Consider the following 15,989-nt stretch of genomic DNA (forward strand, 5'->3'; position numbering starts at 1 on the left):
GGAAAACAAACAAACACATAAACAAATAAAAATAAAACAATAAACAAACAACAAACAAACAAACAAATAAAAAACAAACAAATAAAAAAACAAACAAATAAAAAAACAAACAGAAACGCTGCACCTTCCAGGAGCCCAGTAAGGGGCAGCTTTATGGATGCAGAAACCTGGCCATTTCTCAAGCACCCACCATGCCGAGAAACTATCAGAGCCATTTAACATCTATTTTTTTATAACTTTATTGAATCGTATTTTGCACATTGTATAATCCGCTCATTCCAAGTATACAATTCAATGAATTTTTAGCAAATTTACCAAGTTGTGCGACCATTATCATAAATCAGTTTTAAAACATTTCTATTACCCCAGTAAGATCCCTCACGCCCACTCGCCGTTAATTCCTGTTCTTTCTTTGCCCAAGGCAACCGCGAATCTATTTTTTTGGCTCTATATAAATTTGTCTTTTCTGGACATTTTATATAAATGGAATCATACAATATGCATCCTTTCGTGTCTGACTTCTTTCCCTGTGCAGAACGTTTGCAAGGCTCATCCAAGGCATAGCACGTACCAGTACTTTATTCTATTCTATGGCTGAATAGGACTCCATCGTGTGGATGGATATACTACATTCTGTCTACCTAGTCACCTGTTGGAGATTTAGGTTGTTTCCAGCTTTTGGCTACCGTATGTCATCAGTTCTAGTAAGTACTTTTTTTTTCATATTTTCATCTTATAATCAATGGCTTGTCATAGCTTATTCAGCAACATTCTCCTCTTTTTGGTGGTATATTAGTAAATATTAGTATATTTTACTATCAAGGACATCTTAAATTTGAAGAGATGTGATATTAAGTGGTTGACCATAGCAGCCTCCCTTATGGTTCACCCTTGTGTTGTCAAGACTCTTGTTTGCGAGTGACAGAAATACAACTCATAGGGGAAATTACTGGCTCGATAGTTGAGAGGCTCCTCGGGATAGGTCGTTGAGTTGGGGGAATTGCTGCAGGGACCCTGAAAGTGTGACTTGACACCATTAGGTCTCTGTCCATCTATCATCTCTGCTTGTCTTTGCCAACAGGCTCTCTTCCTCCATGGGGCAAACCCAGCTTGATAGTCCTGGAAATAAAATAACCCTGAAAACCTCTCTTCCTGCCTGTGAATAAATCCTAGGGAAGAGTCTTCGGCCATGCCACCCTGAATAAGCCTAATCCCGTCTGATCTCGGAAGCTAAGCAGGATCAGGCCTTGTTAGTACTTGGATGGGAGACCACCTAGGAAGACCAGGTGCTGTAGGCGTAAAAAATAAAAAATAAAAAAATAAGGGATTATAAACTGACAAATTCCATCTTAGGCCCATGTCCATCTCTGGTCTAATCACTGTGGCCTGGGGAATGGCAGTAGCCCAGCCTGGCTGACATGCCCTTCCTTGTGGCCAGAAGGTCTGTCACCAGAAGAAGGGGGGGTAGAAGTGAGTGAATTGGGCACCACTACCATTGCTGCCTTAGACCGCTATCACATGGCATCACTGTGGACATTACAGACTAAAGCAGTCTTTAGAAAGACTATCTGAAGTCTGTGGTTCATTCATTCTGTTGCAAGGTAATGTTCTAAAGAGGTTAATTATCCCTCCAAGGACTATGTTGTTTGAAGGATTTAATAAAGCAATGAAATATGCATGTAATATACCAAGTGTAATTATGTTTAAACTTCTCATCAAGTAAAGATCTGTTTGCAGACAGTTCTCTAATAGAAACAGGAAAAAATATTTTTGGATACTAAACCTATGAATTTGCCATGTGGAATTTAAGCCCCAAAGTATTGGCTTATATTTATTTCTACCTTTAAACTCTATACTATCTCTTCCACATCCTCCTCCCTGCCAAGGATTTGGTACCTTCCTACCTCTACCCTTTAGTTTACTCTCCCTTTCTCTGAACTGCTCACGCCCGATTTCCACCCATCCAAACTTTGTCTTCAGTTTAACGCCACAGTCTCTGCAGGAGTCTTCCCTAATAGTTCCATCTGAAGGCAGGTCCTCCCTCTTCTGGGTTCCCATAGCTGCCTTGCCAGGACCAGTTATATGGCTTTCATTAGAAAAGACCTCATAGCAGGATAATTTTCTGAGCGTTGGTTAGAGTTTTCCTCCCTGTGTTTTTGTTTTCCCATTTTAGGGAAGAAGCCAGGCTTGTCCCTGCCCTTGACTCAAGGAAGGTTAAGTCACAGGGCTTGAGATAAGTATTATCTGGATAGAGGCTAAGCTGCTATAACAAAGAGATCCCCAAATCCAGTCATTTAAACGAAATAGGAGTTTATTGCTCTCTCATGTACCCATCCAGAGAAGGGCAGCGGTGGTTCAAGATAGGCAAGTTGCTCTGCTCCACCTGGTTATTCAGGGACCCAGGTTTTCTCTGTGCTGTTGTTCTTCATCTCCTAGAGCGTTGTCCATTTCTGCATGGTTGCAGCTAAGACATCGTCCTATCTGTGTCCCATGAAAAGGAGAGAGTTTGGGAAAGCCTAGGCCCAATGTTTTACAGCCAAGGCTTAGAAGTTGCATGCATCACTTCCACTCACATTCCATTGTCTGGAATTAAATCGACCGGATATAGCTGGCTGCAAGGAATGCTGGGAAATGTGGTCTCGAGCCAGAACAACTTGTACTAAGACTCAATTACTATAGAGGAAGGAGAGAAGGTATTTGAGGGCATAACTAGTAAGTTACCACATTCTCCTTTCTGGCTTTAGTTTTCCCAAAGCTGGTGTCATTGAAGAGATTATGATGGGTGCTCTAAGGAGTGGGGAGAGGTGACAAGCAGTAAGGCTCAGAGGACAGAGTCTGGGGAAGGAAGAGGGGTCCTGTTCCATTTATCTATTGCTGCATAATAAACCCCACCCCCCAAACTTAGTGTTAAACAGTGACGCTATTTTGCTCACACATCTGCTGTTTGGGTGGTGTCAGATGGGGACAGCTCATCTCTGCTCTGTTCAGCGTCAGCTTGGGCCTGGAATCTCCAGCTGGGGCTAGAATCACCAAAGGCTTGCTCGCATGTCTGGTTGATGCTGCTTGTTGGCTGGCACCTCAGCTGGACCTGTGGCCAAGACATCTACACATGGCCTTTCTGTGTGGCTGCTTGGCTTTCTCACAGCATGGGGCTTGGGTTCCAAGAGCAAGCATTCCAAGAGAGAGAGCCAAGCGAAAGCATATTGCCTTTTCTAATCTAGCCTTGGAAGTCACGCTACATCACTTCTGCTACATTCTATTCACTAGAAGTGAGTTACCAAGGCTGGTCTAGGTTCAAGGGGAGACAAATGAGACTCCACTTCTTGATGGCTGGAGTGTCAAAGAATTTTTGGACGTTTTTCAAAACTACCACAGGCCCTGTGGGGCCTACTTGCTGTCCATGCTTGAGAAGGGGGCAGTATTTCAGAGGGCTGGCTGCTTATAACACCAAGGAAGAGAGCTCCTAGAGATGGGAGCCCCAGCTTCATCCGAGAACCCCAACTTCTTCAGAGGTATGGAAATAGCAGAGCCTCTAGGTCAGTAGGGACCACATGTTCTAGGGTCCTGAGAGTCCCAGCTGATACCACCATGGACCTATGACTAAAGGTTGGAGACCATATGATGCCTGGGCACTGCACATGACCCTGAGGCCCTAGGAGGTGTATTTGCTAGGTTGTTTTCCATTTCAAGTAACAGCAATCCAATTTAAACTGATTTAAAAAACAAAGGGACCCATTTCTGGCCCTTTACTCTTGAGAAATGAAAATATATTCACACAAAAGCCTTACACGCATATTATAGCAACTTTAATAAGTCATCACAAACCAGAAACAAATGAACGAATGGATAAACAAACCGTAGTTCATCCAGACCCCAGAACGCAGCTCAGCAAAAGGAGCAAACTATGATACAGGCAACGTGGGCACATCTCGAAGGCATCGTGCTGAGTGAAAGAAGCTAGTGTTGGAAGTTAAATAGCGTTTGGCATATATGGTAAAACCACAGGGATGGAGAACAGATCAGTGGCTGTCAGGGGTTAGAGGTTAGGAAGAGAGTTCGACTACAAAAAAGGAGAATATGAGGGAATTTGAGGCAATGGAGCTGTTCTGTATCCTGATTGTGGTGGTGGTTACATGGGGGCCCCAGCCAGTCATCTACTGGTGGGTTGATATTGCTGGACCCTTCCCATGATGGGAGGGCTAGAGATTTGTCCCCAGTGGACTATATATATATATTCTGGATATGGATGTGCCTTTCTTGCTCATGTTTCTGTAAGCGTCACCAGGGATGGATTTGCAGAGGGCCTTACTCACGGTCCTAATATTCCACACAACAGTGTTTGTGACCAAGGAAGTCATCTCCCATTGAAAGAAAAGCAGCAAAGGGCTGCCAACTGTAGGATTAACGGGTTTAACCACATACCCTATCACTCAGAAGCAGCTGACCTAATAGAAAGGTGGAATGGCCTCCTGATGACCCAGGCACAGTAGTTATTGGGAGCCACTACTTTGAAGGCATGGGGTTCTGTCTTACAGGATACTGTGGATGCTTTGAATCAGAGACCAACATATGGTGCTGTCTGTCCCCTCAACATATACACACAGGCCTGGGAATGAAGCGTGAGGGTGAGTCCTCACTATTATCACACCTACCACCATGATGGGGACTCAAGGGCCAGTTAGGAGATAGAAAGCACACTAGTTGTTTTAACAGAGAAAATTTATTTTAAAGAATTGTTAAGTAGGTAGAAAAAAAAGTTAACTGGTAAGCAAAAGGGCGAGAAGAAAATTATAAGGCATTATGAAGGCAGGAAGCAGCTACCACTCCTAGAACTGAAAGAATGAAAGTGGTTGGAATTATGAAAACTTAGAAAGTTAAGAGAGGCCCTGGAGCTAACACACAGACCTCAGCAGGGGCACTGCTCCGCTGGTGCGCGTGTCCCGAGCTGCGATGAGGGGCCCTGTGGGTCTGGGACCCAAACTTCTGAGGAGGGGGGGCATCAGTCCAACCAATGCTAGTGTCTGGTGGGTGGAGGGGGAGTGCATGAGGAAGCAAGAGAAACTGCACTCTGGACTCAGCAGCTGCTCCTGGAAAGAAAGCAGCCGATGAGTTGGAAAGTTGAGATCGCGTGATGCTTCCGGAAACCGGAAGCATGTAGAAAGCCCATAGGAAGCGCACAGGAAAAAGCAAGTCCTCTCGGCCTCCTTTAGCTTGGCAGCTCCCCCAGGCCCCGCTCTCTTGGTGGAACCTACTAGGAGCCAGGGGGAAAGCCAAGGTGGCCTCTCATCACAGAGCAGAACCAGCACAGGGCAATTCAGGACTCTCATCATTCCCGTCTGGAAAGCACTGCTTACTAAACTGCAGGGTGTGTCCCTGTTTGTCCTTGTATGCATCACAAAACCCAACTAATACTTCGTACTTTCCTTAATGATCAAAATTTATTCTTCTACTAAGATTGAAGTCAAGACCCGTCTTAGAATTCTGCCTCTGCCCCTTAAAAGCTGTATGACAGGGGCTTGTCATTCCATTGTTCTGAGCTTCAGTTTCTGGATCTCTAAAATAGAGAAAACAATACTTATTCCTTAGGGTTGCTGTGATGATATGAGAATGAGAGCTTAGCATGGCACTTGGCACATGGGGAAGAAGGTATTCAAAAACATGTTTGCCCTGAATATGAAGCCAAATATCCTCCTGTAAACTCTCAACCATTTTCAACATGAAGTCCTAGAGTCCCTGAAATCTTGGGCTAAGTGGTTGTTCTTTATTTCACAAGAGTGGGACCACTGGTAGACTTCTTCAGTGCCCAACACCCTTGCCTTAGAGTAAAAAGGAGCATGGCTCTAGGCAGATCCGAGGTAAAACCTAGATGAAACCCCCAAATGGAGGTACCATACCCTCTCTGCATGTGCCCTTTCCTTGAGAAAATATCTCTCCTGCTCACCTGAGGACTATTTTAACCGGATCTTTCTCTTGGACTCACTGCCAAGTGCCCAATTCTGTGAGGTGGAGGAAAAGGCCTCGGATTTATTCAATGGTTCTGTTAAGACTTCTGCACAGGGCTGGGGTGGTGCAGAGGCCTGGGTATTTGTCCTAGGCTCTCCACCCCGGGCCTTCCCTGGTCCTCTCCCCAGTCAGTGGGAAGCTGAGCATGGTCTTCAAGATATTTTCAGGAGAGAGCGCCCACCCAGGTTTGCCAAGAGTCATCTAAATACCCTTCCATTGTCTCCAAGATCTGACTCCTCCAGGACTTAAGATACTCTCTTCCCCAGGGGCAGCTCCTCAGGCCTCACAGTGACATCATAAATGATCGCCTTTCGACAACCCCACATGACTGATTCCTAAGCAAAATCTGATCCTGAAGCCTCACTGGGTATCTCTGGTCCTGACCTGTATAAATCCTGCTCATCCCCGAGGCCGAGCGGAATACTAACCTAGCCGATCGCCCTGTCCCCCAGCCCTTTCCCTCAGCGCCGCCCCCCTCCTTAGTGTCCCCTAAGGACACGCTTTCTAGGAACTGGGGACAGCCTGGTCATCCTTTCTCTCAGTTACCAGTGGACTGGGAATCGGGCGGGTCAGGGGAGGGCCAGGGCGCAGTGACTGTCCCTCGGAGGACTGCGGAGTCCTGGAGTTTCTCTGACAGCTCTGCTTCCTGATCAGTTTCAACCAGGTCCAGGTGGTTTAAAGATTGAAGCCCAATTTCGCGGAGGAGAAGAGACGCGGTGGCGGTAGGTAAATGCGGGTGCCGCGCACTGGGAACTATTACTCCTGGCGAGCTGCAGCAAGAATTAGCTCAGTATTTACATGCTAATGGCTTCTCTGTTCATAAAAATTACATTTACATTCACCTTCTTGGGAGGCAGCTGAGCACTAGCCAGCTTTGTACCAAAGGGCCAGTAATCCGGGCAGAATGTGCGGCATCTTCAGGGCCGCAGCTGCAGCTCGCAGGCCTCCAGGCGGCCACGCGGCTGGGCCGGGATCGGGGAGGCCCTGAGCTCTGAGCCCTGCGGGCAGGCGGCCCTTCACGGGGTAAGGAGCCCCAAACCCTGAGGGCCGGGAGGAGCTGCACGGATAGCAAGCTCGGGCCCTTCCCAGGAGAGGCTGAAGTCTCGGGCGCAGGCCTCATTGTGGGCGCGAATGGTCCGGGCGAGGACCACAGGGGGCGTCCCGGGCCGTAGGAAACATCCCTGCTGGGGGTGCTGCGCGGGCAGAGCGCAGCAAAGCCGGGAAACGTGGCGGGAGCGCAACCTCGGGAACTCCCCGAGAGCCTCTGACGCGGAGGGGCGTGGTCAGGGCGCGGCGGCGGCAAAAGGGGCTGCGTTCCGGGGCGTGGTCGGGGCGGGATCCCGGGGCGTGGTCTGCGGGGGGCAGACTCGTGGGTGTTGGCAGGCGGCGAGGCTGTAGGTGGCTGGAAGGCTCACCTCAGGGTTTTGGAGGGTCTCTCTGGCACCTGAAGGTGCGAGCTAGCCCGGAGAGGAGGCGATTTCAGAAACGCGTGGAAAAGAAAAAGCCTGCACCAGAGCGACGACATTGGCAAGGAGGAAAGGGGAAGGGCTCCAGAGGCACTGGGGCCAGGCTTCCCGGATCCGAGGTTGACGGGATGTCGGGGGCCAGGGGCAAGGAGGATCCTGCACGCTCAGTTCGCGAGGCCCTGACAGTGGCCAGCCCCCACTCCCGGCTGCTCCCCAGAATTGGCGGGGCAGACTTTCCCCACCCCCTATTTCCCGAATCCAGGCAGTGATCCTCAGGACAGCTTCGTTAGCCAGTGACGCTTCGGGTACTGAGAGCCACGAGTCGCCCGGGACGTGCAGGAAGAGCCGATGCGCGGCCATCTGCGGACCAGTCTGGAGCCAGCGTAGTCGCCTCGGCTTAGCCCGCAGCGAAGCCACCGCGTTCTCTTACACGGCGTCAGGCCCCACACGCCCCTCACCTGGCTAGGCAGAAATCCTGGCCACCTCTCTCTTTCCACTCCATTTCCCTCCTCTTCACTCGGAACCAGAACTGCTTATTTTAGGTCCAAATGTGATGATGATGACCGAGCAAAATCCGCTGTGAACTGGACACTCACTCTGTGTGTGTGTGTGTGTGTGGCTCCGGGCTAGGCATTGTTCGCGCGTTCTTTCCTACAACCCCAGAGGTTCTCTGACCCCTTTCGTCATTTTCCCCTGCTGGCACCACCTGCACTATTATTTACTTATTAAAATCTTTTCATCGACTTGAAATTTAGTGAGGTGGTACCTGAAATAACAGGTTGGACGTACAATACTTACTAATTCATATACAATATATACATCTTTAAATGGTCACTCATAAGCCACATGCAATCACTCAGGTTCTACCAGTGGTCCCTGTTTTTTAGATTGGTAAACTGAGGCTCCTGGAGGCTAAATGTCCTGCCCTCGGTTAAAGCATAGGCCAAGCTAGTTCCCTACTTAATGCCTGAAACTGCCTCAGACCAGACATTGGTGATGACAAAAGGATACAGTCTGGAGGGGGCCGAGCAGGATGACCGCTGCAAAGCGGAACCACAAACACACGGATGTGTCCTTGGCAGGGATGGGAAGGTAGGGACACTCCGAGCCTTGGTACTTTCATCTCTGAAATGGAGATAACAACAAAGTCTATCTCATTAGGTCCTTGTGAGAACTCAGAATAAAGCCGAGGCTTTGGCGCAGTGCTTGGCTTGGTACATAGCAAGTACTCGGAAAATCCTTACTACCGTTACAAAAAGTTGGTTAACGAATCTCTGAGGCCACAGCAACTTAGGCTACCCCTGGTAGGGTTAGGGTTAGGGTTAGGTTAGTGGATTTTATAGATAGTATTTTTTATATTATATTTTTATGTGATCTTATAACAAGCAAATAGTTTATTTAAAAATTTAGTTATTGGTAGCATGTAGAAACTATTATTTTATAACCAACCTGACAGCTTATTGAGATCTCACTAAAACCATTAATTAATTATGTAATTGGTACTCTTGGATTTTTCAAGATAAATATTACTGGTTAATATTTAGAAATAAAACTAGCAGTGAACATTAATTGAGCATTTACTATGTGCCAGGAAAGTTCCAGGCATTTGTCATATTTTAATTCATAAAACCCTCAAAGCCCTTACAACGCAAACATACAAAACATACATTCTGAGGCTAACACCCTATTTCTCCTATTTTATAGGGGAAAAAAACCCCTCATTACTTCCATACTTGCTGTCTGCAATTCCTTTCTTCCGATTCTCTTTTTAAAAACATTTTCCACCTGTTTGTTTTGAAATTTTTAAACCTATAGAAAAGTTGAAAGAAGGGCGCCATGAACACCCTTCATGTAAGTTTACTAATTGCTATCATTTTACCATATTTTATCTTTTTCTCTATATAAATTAAGCCATTATGACTCTTCGCCCCTTCAGCATGCATCTCCTGAAAACAAGCTCATTCTTCTTTACAACCACAATGTCATTATCGTACACCTGGAAAATCTGAAATTGATATATTTTTAATATCTAGTCCATATTGAAATTTCTCTAAATGTCCCGATTTCCTTTCAATTTTTTAAAAACCGAGGATGCAATGAAGGATTGATTAACATGCAATTAATTGTCATGTCTCTTAAGTCACTTCGAATTTGAAACAGTTCCCCTGCCTTTGTTTCCTTTTTGTGAAATTGACATTTTTGAAGAGTCAAGGCCAGTTGTTTTACAGAACGTTTTACACTTTGGATTTATCCGGTCATTTCCTCATGATTATATTTAGGTTAAGCTTTTGAGTAATGTTGTGTCCTCAGTATTTTACATCAGGAGGCTCACGATGTGTTTGTGTCACTGACCAGGGGAAGTGTGATCATTTTAATTAAAGCCCCAGGCTCTCCTGAATCTACTCTAATCAGATTTTGTTCCATTTCACCAAAACTGTTCTTATCAAGCAAGATCACCGATTACCTCCACATTGTCAAGCCCCACAGTCCATTCTCAGACCTCCCGCTACTTGACTTATCAGCGGTATTTGACGGGGTAGACCACATCCTCTCTTCCTTGGAGAACTTTCTTCTTTTAGCTTCCAGAAGCCACATTTGTCTGGCTTTTTCCTCGCTGCCCACTCCTTCTCAGTTTCCTCTGGAGTCTTCCCTCGCTCTCTACACTCTAAATGTTGAGTGCCTCAACCCTTGGACCTCCTCTCTAATTTCTGTCCACACCTACTCCCTTGGTGAGCTCATCTAGCATCTTGGCTTTAAGACCGTGTCTTCTAAATTACTATCTCCAGCCCCAAACTCTTTCCTAAACTTCAGGCTCATATCCAACAACCTACTTGAAATCTCCACTGAAGTCTAAGGAGCATTTCAGGCATAACGTGTTCATCACTAAGCTCCTTGCGTTTCCCCAGTCCTGCCCGGCTCAGCCTTCTCAGATCCGGCAACAGCAACTCCATCCTTGGAGCTGCTCAGGCCAAAAACCTCTGCACCATTAAGCCCTCTCTTTCTCAAGCCCACATCCATCAGCAAGTCCTAGCCATCTTACCTTTAAAAGATATCCAAAAAGCTGCTTCTCATCGCCTCCACTGTCCCATCCAAGCCCAAGCCACTGTATCATGCCACATTTTGTCTACTGTAATAGATTCCTATTTTTCCTTCTCACCCTTTATTTTCTACAGAGCAATTGGAGTGACTTCGTTAAAACATAAGCCAGACCATTTTATCCTTCTGCTCCAAACTCTGCAGAGGCTTCTCCTCTCCCTGTGGCCTCAGCAGGACCTAGAAAGCCTTGCATGATCTGGTTTCATATCAGGTTACATATCAAGTTTCCCTCAGACTCATCTGCTCACTCGTCCTGCTGCGGTCACGCCTGCCTCCCTGTTGTTCTTCAACACACTAAGCTTGTCCCCCCAAAGGACTCGATACTCTTCTCTCACAATCGTGTGGCTTCCTCTCTCATTTTCCTCAGGTCTCTACTCGACACCTCAGTGATGCCTTGTCCAGTCGAACTCCCAACACCCACCCACCTTGCATCACGATACTTCTTATCTATGATTTTTTTTCTATTTGGCACTGCCACTATTTAATAACGTATGTGTTTTGCTTCATCTTGATTGTCTATTTCCCTCACCAGAACGTAGCTCCATGAGGACGGGGAACCTTGTTTCGTTGGCACAGTCTGTATTCCCACGCAAGTGCCTGGCACACAGAAGATGTTCCGTAAATACTGATTGAATGAATGAACAAGACATGGGAAGCTGGGAGATTGTCTGAAGTCACACGGCTAGGAATGGCAGTTTAGCTCCAGAGCCTGAAATTGTAACTGCGAAGCTATACTGCAAATAATTATTTCTTTACAAAACAAACAAACAAAAAAACATTTTCTCATTGGCTAGAACTTTCCAAAGAATATTTAATAATAGCGGTGAGGAAAGTATTCATAATGACTTTTAAGAGAATGCCTCTTAGGGTTTTACCTAGGTGGCTGTTACTGACTCAACTCACTTTATCATGATAAAGGTGTAGCCATCTAATCCACTTTCGCTGACAGACCTGTGCTTAAATGACCTAAGAACAAAGCAACTCAGTGAGGCCCTAATAGAAAATGCCGACTTTCGAGATTGGAAGATGGAGGCCAGATTTTTCTCTACTACTTTTCAAGGAACAATGTATAGGCTGGTTTGCTTTGTCAGTATTTTAAATTCTAGTCTAGCATTGACTGAAGATTATGTGCCAGGTCTTGTGTTTTCACATCTATTTTCAGTAATCCTCAAAATAACAAATCGGTTACGATTCATGAAGGTTATAGGAGCTTAATGTTAAAATCCGAAGGAAAGCAGGAACTCTCATGGTTCTAGCACGAATTCAAGATTTTGACTCAGGTTTACCATGTACCAGCACTGGGACCAAAGTGGAAAGTACAGAAACCCCTCGTAGCACAGTCTAGTGGGGGTAGAGTCAATAAAAAGTAAACAATTCAAGATTCTGATAAATATTAAGGAAATAAACTAAGAGATGTGACGAAGGGTATATGGGCAGAGGGTCTGGCTGCAGCTTAGTTAGCAAGTGAAGAGAGGAGATTGGCAAGGCCAGATCACATTGGGCCTTGTGAGCCAGAGTTTAGATATTATTCAGTGTGCAATGGGAAGCCATTAGGTAATTTGAAGTGGGAAAATGAACTGACATGATTTGTTTTAGAAGTATTTCTCGGGGCTGTGTGAAGATGCCGGAGGGAGTACGAGGGGAGGGATGCAGCCTGCTCTCTCGTTATTGCAATAGTCCAGGTGAGAAACGAGAGCAGTTTGGACTCGGATGGTAGAAGTCGGTGGAAATTTTTGGAGGAACGGTCAACAGCATTTAATGGAGCTGAGGGAGAGGGAGGAGTTAAAAGGGGTGGCTCAAGAGAGCAGGTGACAAGGAGCAGCATTTTCAAATACACAGGTTTTCTCGTGATTTCTGTTACGGTTCCCATCATTCCGTTTTGCATCTCCTCCCCGCCCCCCAATGTCGACTATCCTTAACTTCCAGCACCCCTGGCAACATTAACTGCTCTAATTTATTTATATGTATATATCACACTCAGAGCACAGGAATTAAGGAACAGGGCCCTAGATTTAGTCTACAAAGGAACAAATTCCAAGTGAGATTTCCCCCATTTGCTTAAAAGAATCTGACTTAAGATGTTTAGATTCCTTCCTCAAAGTTCTTCCAGTTACTAATTCCTGATTTTCCCAAAATCTACTTACCTAAAATATCTTGCCATATATATGGTTTCATAAGTGAAGTTTAGACTTTAGGAATATTTTCTGGAATCTTAAGGTGTTAACTATTTTCATAAGCTACTTTCATACTCAAGACCTGGTTACCCTGAAGATGCTGAAAACTGAACCTGAAGTTAACAGAGATGTAAGTACAGTTCCCATACATCACTTTGGGCCTAACTTCTATTCACTAGACTTTTCCTGGACAGTCATCATGTAGCAGCAACTCTCAAGCATAGTAGGTAGAGAAGAGAGTATTATTGAGTATTAATCAGCCTATTATTGAGTATTAAACCAGGGACCAATGCGGTGGCAGCTTACACTTCTGAGTCAAAGGATAGCCCTGAGCTCAATTGTAATTGGTCAGTTATAATCCTCCCAAATTAAATTGCCTCACTTGAAAGTTGGAATGAGTTTCCTGCCTCATAGGGATATGAGAATACATGTCAAATACTAACAGACCACAGTGCCAAATTCTTTGTGCCAATTTTCTTCTGTCCCATTTTGTAATGAGTTATTGTATATTGGTGCCTGGACAGTGAGCACATAGTACTCAAAAAACTTGTTTAACACAATGAATTAATGGCTAACATAACCATTTCATGGGGAAAGAAAAAAAAAAGTAGAAATTTTTATTCATTTACTAGAGCTTTTAGAGCAAAATTTAAGTCTAAGAACTCAAAGAATGGTATTCTCTTATAATTGATTCACAACAGCAAATCAGATAACTAGCAGATAACTTTTCCTACTCTATTGAAGACACCACCCACTTCCCCTATTTTCATGAATAGGACTGCCATGTGTCCCTTTCACTGAAGAAAATGGACTGAACAGGGGACGTTCAGCCACGATTGCCTTCTAGTAGCTCATATCACAATAAACTAGATGCTCTTGCTCATACTCTAAATACTAGTACCTGCCTGTAGAAGCATATGCAAAGGATCACACTAAAAACTAGGATTTCTTGTTAACAAATAAGAGGCTCTAAAAATAATTCCATAATTCTCTCATTAAAGGATTTTATAATGACCTACAATCTAAAAATGAAGTTACTGCTAAAAAGGAGCTTAACACTGGTAAGAACATAAGCCCAATATTATACCTTATTGACACGAATCTGTTCTTGGTTCATTGATGTATTCCACTTCACTTCCGGTGAGCTTCAACTCAAAATGTTACGATGAATGTCAGTACATTAGGGAGGTGTTACGGGTCTTAAAAGGTTCATTATCCTCATTTCACACTAATCATTCCAAGGCTAAATAAAACAGATGCTAAGAACTATTAGTGCCTGATTATTAACTTCAGGCTTAATACGCAGCATCTTAAAACAGATCTCCAATGCACTAATTTTTGAGCTGAAGATTGTTATATTTGCACTTAAATTACCATTAAACGAAGTTTAATAGTGTAGTATGTTTATAAATGTACTTTTACTACTTACAGATTTAACTATTTCCATGTGATTTTGTTGACCAGCTAGGTTTGGGAATTATAGGTTCAGAATACAACATACCCAGAGTTAAGGTCTGGTTTTGGCAAATAGATCTGGTATCTGCAAATTCTTAAAATTAAGAGGAAAGCCAGTAATCCTTTTTCTTCCAATATAAGGTATATACACCTGTCCCTTATTTATCCGGTTATTTTTTTTATATATGGTAAATATTCCAATTACTTTTCATAAATGGTTTCCACTTACACATTTTTTTTCACTATTAGCAATAATTCTAAAAAACAATTGCCTAACTCAACAACGTACAAAGAATACTAATACAATTGATCTTCCTGTTCCTTGGATGGCAAATATAAAAGTATGGGTGATTGTTTTTCAGGATTGGTTTTACAAACGTTTTGCTGTAGAAGCTGAAAATTATAAAAAGTCTTTTAAAATACTCAGATGATGCACCTGGTCATTCACACAATTTAGAACATCCAAATAGAAAAGTTGTATATTTACCAAATACAACTTCCTTGATCCAACCTTTATACCAAGGCATTATTTCCATCTTAAAGGTTAAATGGAGTTTTAAGATTTTTAATAAACTTTAATTACAAAAGCCTGGAATACACAATTTTCAGTTATATCAAGAACACTGCTTTAGCTTTGAGTGATATAAAGCCATCAACTTTGCTTGCTGGAAAGTATGGTCAAAAGTGGCTGTACTAGGGAATGTGGTTCCAAAAATTGAAGAGGGATTAACTGGCATTATTAGTTCACTAAATTTCAAGGCACTGACAATTTGAATGTAGATGATTAAATTACTAGTTGATCATGAACTGATAACAAATTCACTTAATATCTGAAGCCCACTCTGACAAGGCAGTGACCCTGAACCAGTTTCATTCATTGCAGAAATTTACAAAGCTCAATTGGCCACAAAGCTAGAAACTGCAGTTCTAGATGCCAATCCAAACATCCAACATGCCTTACAATTTTGAAGATTTTTTAAAATGTTGCAGAGAATATTGAAGAATTCATGAAAACTTAAGCAAAAGATGGGGCTGGAAGACTATCCAGAAACAGTGAAACCGAAGTAGTACTTCCAAATACTTTGAGCGAAGGATGACTTTGTGCCAATTTAAAATGAAGTTACGGGTTTTTGTCACCTACAGCGTGGCCTCTAAAAGACTGAAGCAAATATTTTTTTAAAAAGTTGCTTTAGAGTAGATGCTGACAGCGAATTTTGGTTTTCTTTAATTTTCATTAGCATTTTTTTTGTGAAATATTTTTATTTACACTGGCCTATTTTTTTTTTCATACTGGTGGACTTTTTACATGGTTTTCTTCTGCATAAAGACAGATGGAATGGATAATCCATTTAAATCCAGAAAAGGGTATACTTTCCCCCTCTCAAATTTTATGTTTCAGATATATGGTGACAAAACGCTTGATGCTAAAATTATTTTGAATATAGACACTTCAAGTGAATTAACTATACTGGTAAGGGTGATAATAAAAGACTAAAAGCAGGTATAGTTTAATGTATTTTAATAGCAAACTTACAGGAACAGCACAGAAGACAGACAACATTAAAAACATGTACTTGCATGTAGGACAACTCAGTTAGAAAAGTATAGCGAATGGATGGAATCTACTGTATGATAAAAATGCTACAAACACCATTTAGTTGCCATCAATAAGAAATTTACTTGTTTTAAAAAAATCCAAATGCTGGCATTGTCCAGAAAAATTTAACAGGTTTATTTATAATTGTTATAAAGTTGAACTGCTGAAACTTGTTCACTGAAACATTTTGACTTTACT

General features: G+C 43.4%; 1 long non-coding RNA gene and 1 pseudogene across 1 annotated transcript in view; one reads left to right on the forward strand and one right to left on the reverse strand.

The window, feature by feature from the left end:
- LOC102882974 overlaps positions 1-15,989 on the reverse strand; it is a 23,715-nt gene that overhangs the window by 44 nt on the left and 7,682 nt on the right. Inside the window, exon 5 of the long non-coding RNA XR_439218.3 lies at positions 8,062-8,066. This is a non-coding gene — a long non-coding RNA (uncharacterized LOC102882974). The remainder of the gene's footprint in view (positions 1-8,061; positions 8,067-15,989) is intronic.
- On the forward strand, positions 1,180-1,298 carry LOC112481747 (annotated as a pseudogene).

Source organism: Pteropus alecto, unplaced genomic scaffold (assembly GCF_000325575.1).
Source record: "Pteropus alecto unplaced genomic scaffold, ASM32557v1 scaffold115, whole genome shotgun sequence".
NCBI classification, from domain to species: Eukaryota; Metazoa; Chordata; class Mammalia; order Chiroptera; family Pteropodidae; genus Pteropus; species Pteropus alecto.